General features: G+C 50.9%; 1 protein-coding gene across 9 annotated transcripts in view; it reads right to left on the reverse strand.

The window, feature by feature from the left end:
* The window catches only part of TIAM1 (TIAM Rac1 associated GEF 1), a 201,776-nt gene extending 198,592 nt beyond the window's left edge, over positions 1–3,184 (reverse strand). For all 9 annotated transcript variants that reach the window (XM_064524046.1, XM_064524061.1, XM_064524057.1 and 6 more), the window contains exon 1: positions 2,884–3,184. The gene's annotated coding sequence lies outside the window, so the exon portion shown is untranslated. The remainder of the gene's footprint in view (positions 1–2,883) is intronic.
* Positions 3,185–6,000: the final 2,816 nt, after the last annotated feature.

A 6,000-nucleotide genomic window follows, 5' to 3' on the forward strand; every position in this document is an offset into this window, starting at 1 on the left:
CAGGGATATGCCAGCGATTCAGGGCAGGGACTATTTCTTCCTGTGTTTGTGTGGTGCCTATCACACTGCCAGCACAGCTGGAAGTAAATGCTTACACCAAAAGAAGGACTTAAAAGACAGACACACATGGTGGACAAGTAGGGATCTTGCACACAATACCTTCAGCTGTTGGTTCAGAAAGAGACAAGAGGAAGGTCAGGAACGGAGGAAGGTAGCAATCAGAAACAGGAAAGTGGAAGGAGACGCTGAAGAAGAGTAGGAGGAATAAGTGCTAGATGTACATGGAAGAGGAGATACAGGAGATACACAAGAAGCCAGATTTTTAAAAGAGGGAAAATATTACATACATAGACAACGGCCTGAGTGCTGGTTGCTGTGGAAACCACAACTTTGAATTCAGTGGCTAAAATCTAGCATTTCTATTTATACCATGTTCCTCACTACAGCATGAGAACTTAGTCTGAGAAATGGTGAGAGCTGGTATCAAACAGGTCTTTTCCCCCCATTATATACAGCTGTCCTTTCAAACGATGCATCACAAGATTTTTCCAGTGTTCCTGGCTACTGAAGGCCTACGCTGCACAACCACCATAAGCACCTCTGATTAAAGAAAAAAAAAAAAAAAGTGTTTCTTCTTCCAAACAAAAATAGATGAATCACTGGACAGATATTAGGTAGGATTCATAGAATTCTACTCCAAGAATAACTAGACAAAAAGGCAGTTTAAGACAGCAGTGTACCTTTTTTCTTTTAAGCCAAGTTACTGTCACCATCACATAAGATTACGCAGAGCCACATCTCAAAGTCGATTATCATTACAGATAACTGATCATGTTTAAGGATTCCAAAGTATGATCTTGAATACACTGTAAAGCATAATGTGATCATTAATACAAGTGCAACAATAACAAAAAGACTATATATTAAACTTTTTTTAACGGGATACTCCAGTAACTTTTCATTACGAAGTTGCTCTGCTATTCAATAAGCAAATGGCTTTTTCTTCTGGGGGAAACACGATTCTGGGACAGTAAGCCTAAGTGGGAGCAGGACTAATCTGCCTCTAGCCAAAACAGAAGCGTGCCAAGCCCCCATCGGTATATCATGTTCATCTTCTACCTCCGCCACCTCCAGGGCCTGGAAGGGAAGAAAAAAAGAGTTTTCCTCACCATCGTGTTTTATCTTGAGCATATGGAAGCGCCAGTGTAGCACCTTCACTGCCATTCACAGAATAACACAGAAAAAAACATGAGGGTGATGAGCAGGTTTTAAGACACTTCCCAGGACTTCTCTACAGAGCAGTCTCCAAATCAAGCTTGCGGTCTACAAGGACAATTAAGGGAAACAGAGAGAGAGAGAACCACAGCACTTTCCAAGGTCATGCGAGTCTTCAAAATCCTGTGGGACTGCCCCATCCAGGTGGGCTTGTTAGGAAGCAGCAAGGGCAACTGTTACAGCTAACCTGATAAATCATGCTCTGCCTGAACAAGCCGGCATTTGCGAGGGGAAGGGCAGATCGAGATTTTACATGGATGAGAGTACAGAGCAAATACCCATAAGAGGGGCTCTAATGGCAGCCACATCCAAAGGGGTCAGTGGAAGATGCTCTCTGCCTGATCAGGCCCTTACAGCTAAGGCAAAGGAAGTCCCTTATGCCCTTGTTCCATAATTTATATCACAGCACTGAAGTGTCACTGAACTTGACAGAAGCATTTTAATAATACAGGAAGGAGAAAGGATGCTCTAATCACAGATTAGGTACCCGAGTAATCACTCCATAGATCTCAGCTTCTCTTAATTTATTCCAATACATTTTTAAATCAGAATTTCATACATAGAAAAATGATTAACAAATCATAAACACTACCTATTTCCCAACTGTAGCCAGCTTTCACTATCCCAGAGTCTTCTGACTGCTTGGGGTAGAGGAAGGGGGAAGAGAAAGGTTTGGGGAATTAAGGGAAGGTGAGGAATGGAAAGTCGATTTCTCTCTACACTTGTCAGTCTGATGTGGTAGTAATGAGCTGTACACAGGAATTACGTATCCATTTGTGCAACTCTATTTAAGACAGCATTTATGCAAGTACTTGCATTTAAGTCCAGGATTGTGTGCATCTGCCAGCAGTCCCTAACTCAAGCAAGGGCTGCACAGGCAAACCTTAACAGGAGTAACTTAAGCCAGTTTTCAATCAATCAAGCCTATAGCCTACATAGGCTCAAACTCACACCCCCATATGCAGAAATACCTGATCTTTGCCTACTCTACACAAATTAGTGATACGCTCCCCAGACTACACTGCCTGTGCTCCCACAGCACTGTCAGGCAAAGCTCAACCGCGGAGCCACTCAGGCGGGAATGGATCTGTGGGGGCTCCAGCCCGGCCTCCTGCCCAGAGCAGGGCCAGCTCTGCACCCAGACCAGGCTGCTCAGGGCTGCGTCCAGGCGCGTCTTGAAAACATCCAAGGACGGAGCCTGCACAACCTCTTGCGGGGGTAAAAAAAATAAATGAATATTTAAAGGTAATTTTTAAGAAGGGAGCATAGCAGCTGTGAGGGAGCACCCTGCGAGGCGGGCTTGTGCGCGGCGCCTCGGCGGCAGCGCGGCTCTGTAGCACGATGCTCCTGAGGCGCAGCGGCCGCGGGGCGGCCCCGGCCGCGCCCGCCGAACAAAAGCCGCTCCGCGGCGGCGGCTACGGCGGGGCGCCCGCCGCCGGCACCGAGCGGCCCCGCGGGGCGCCCGGCCCGGCCCGTCTCGCTCCCCAGCACCGAACCCCGCCGTTCCCGCGGCGCCGCATAACGCCCGGTCGGCTGCGCCCCGCCGGGGGGATGCCGATGCCGGTGCCGGCGCCCGCGAGGGCACCGCGGCACCCGCCTCTCACTCACCTGCCGCCGGCAGCCTAGTCGGGCCGCGCCGGGCCGCGGAGCGCCACGCGCCCAGCGGGCTGCTGATGCTGATGCTGATGCTGATGCTGATGCTGATGCTGATGCTGATGCTGCCGCTGCTGCTGCCGCCGCTGCCGCCGCCGCCCCCGCGCCGCCGCCGCCGGGCGCCCGGGGCCGCCACGGCTCAGAGCGCGCCGCCGCCAATAGGCGCCGCTGCCATATTGTTACTGCCAGCGCTGCGAGGGGCGGCGCCAGCGGGCGCCTTGGAGACCGGCGCCCATTGGCTACGCCGCGGGTCAATCCGACCCCAACGGGCCAATGGCGGCGGCCAGCGGCGAACAGCGGGGCGTTCGGAGTTGCAATGTTGTGTGACAATGGCTCACGCGGCTCCCAGATGGAGAGGGGAGGGGCCGCGGCGTAGGGACCGGTACCCAGGGCCCGGCGTGCGCCGAGAGGGGGAGGGAGGCGGGGAGCCGCCGCCACCGCGTGCCGCCACCGCCTCCCAGCGCCGAGGGAGCCCGCAACAAAAGCGGCCCCGCGCCCGCTTCGGCCAATGAGGCGTGCCGGTCGCCCGCCGAGCGGGGCAGCGCCCGGCCAATCCGGTAGGGCGGGCGGGGGGCAGAGCCGGGCGAAGTTAGCGCGCGCCGCGGCGGCGGCCCGCGGGATTGGCTGCGGGCGGGGAGGGCCCCGCCCACAGGGCGGGGCCGTAAACAGCCCCGGCACGTGGGAGAGGGCCTGGCCCCACCCCGCCCCGCCCCAACCGCCGCCGCCCTGGGCCGGGCCCCGCTCAGGGGCCGGGTTTTGGCGGGACACCCGTGGGTGACCCACCCGGGCACCAGGGCCGGACGGGGACTGCTGGGGTCCTCCAGGCACGCCCCAGCACCCTTCAGCCAGCAGCCCTCCAACCGCCCGTCCCAGCCTGGCTTGGAGGAAGCATCTCCTCGCTCTAAACCCAGGCCTGGTTTCCACCAACTGCGCTAAGCACTTAGCTTCCATATTTTCATGCCGCGGGAGCATCACCCCCGCTGTTCTATCTCCAGTCACAGCAATCTTAAGTGCATGTGGGGGGAGCTCAATGATGAATTACGTATCAGGACAGAAAAAAATGCCTTCTTGGCTCATGCAAGTTACCAGCAGAAGCCCTAGATCCTGGGGTGAATATAACACCTACCCTACCTCCTTCAAGCCTCCTTAAAGATAACAGGACTGGGACATATGACTGGGAGTCCTATTACAAGCCAAACCTCCTATCATCAGGGTTGATCCTCTCCTGCCATATAATCCTGGCTTATCAAGTGCCATTCGCTTTGGTTCCCTGCTCGCTCTGCTGCACCTGGGAAAGTCGACTTCTGAGGTGGTCAGGGACCTGCTTCTGCGTCCCCGTTCACATTACTCACGACCCGCTGGTAATCCCTTGGGCCTGCACTGATATTACCCTTTCTCTAAAGTAGTTCCCTCCTTCCTTTGTATTTACTGCCAAACATTTATAAGGAGTCATTGGCACTAACTCCTGTCGGTGACACTGGATCTTCAACCTGGTTCTTTCCCACCTTTGGCACCGCACGTATTCCTCACATATTGGTAGAGCTTAAGCCAGTGTTTTTGCTGTATATCATACAGACAAACTCTGTTTGATGGGATTTAGGGGAGCTGGGGAGCACCTTGCCACAAGCCTTGCCCCAGCTGCCATAGTACTTTTTAATTCATGACTCAGCTCAGATCTGGATAAGTACATTTTAAAATGCATTAATAAGTAAACATGAGCTGTGTCTTAACAGCAAGTATTTTACAAAATCTACCAAACTACACAAGGTGATCTTTAAACACATAAAAGTGGAAGCAGCCCCTGTCAACTCTGGAAATCAGATAAGGAAATACAAAGCAATGATCACTGTTAATACTTGGATGTGTAACAAATTAAGGATACTTATTTTCAAATACTGCATATCAAATATTTGTTCTCTGTTCAAAACAATACAAAATCTCAACTATCTACTCACTAATCATTATATTGCTTGCTAATCAGATCCAAATATAAAACATCATTTTTTTCATTAAGTCATTGATTAATGGCAGGTTTTCAATGACATTACCACACTGGGCACTTGAGTCAAAGCATTTAATCAGCAAAATTTAGTGCAGGTCCTTTCCTGACATTGATTTTCAGGTAAAACTCCCCACTGATTCAGCCAGGAGGTCTTATTAAAATTTGATATTGTGCTACGGTCCCAGATTAGGAAAATTCAAAAGTCAAGTGGCCATTCAAAATAACCGTAAGAACACAAGCACGTGAAAGCTATCCCAAGAACACAATTCATTTTATAGCTTGTACTTAGTAGCATAACTGACAGCTAGATCTTCAAGCTGTTTTGCCCAAATGGAGGTTGTGAAAGGCTGTATCTCCTCCTAGGTTTAGCCAGCACCATCTGGCAGCAGAGCACTTCAACAGTGAGCCATCCTCGCCTCTTGCAGGGCTTCTCTGGTGACTGCAAGAGAGCCTAAAGGAAAATCAGGACAATGAGCCCAACACTTTCCCTTTCCTGTGATTCTGCAAAGAAAAGCCAGAAGGACTGAAGTTCAGCATATTGAATTGTCCCCGCATTATGTGCGAGAATATAAACCTACTACCCCACACAGTAGACAAAGAAATTCAGACAGAGTTTCAGTACAGTGAGTCTGGGCAAGAGAGAAAAGTAGAGATGAAAGCTGAGGCATTTCACTGGGGGCCAAGGAAGGCAATACGGCATAGAGAAACTTCCTTATAACCTGGAGCACAGGTAGCATGAATGTGACTTTAAATCGTAGAAAAGTAAGGTTGCAAGGGACCCCAGGGAGTTTCTAGTCCAACCATCTGCCCAAAGCAAGTCTAATTTCTACAATTACAAGGCTACATTTCTTCAATAAAGTCAGGGCAGGCTGAATAGGTCCTTGCCCAGTCAAGGTCTGAGTATCTTCAAGGACAGAGAATTCACAGCCTCTGAGCGGTCTTTGCCAGTGCTTGACCACTGCCACCATGAAGTTGACATACAGTCAGAATTTCCCTTGCTGCAAATTGTGACTGCTGCTTGTCATCCTGCCCCTGTGCATCACTGAGAAGAGATTGTCTCTGTCTTCTTT

The sequence above is a fragment of the Dromaius novaehollandiae genome, chromosome 1 (genome assembly GCF_036370855.1).
Source record: "Dromaius novaehollandiae isolate bDroNov1 chromosome 1, bDroNov1.hap1, whole genome shotgun sequence".
Lineage (NCBI taxonomy): Eukaryota > Metazoa > Chordata > Aves > Casuariiformes > Dromaiidae > Dromaius > Dromaius novaehollandiae.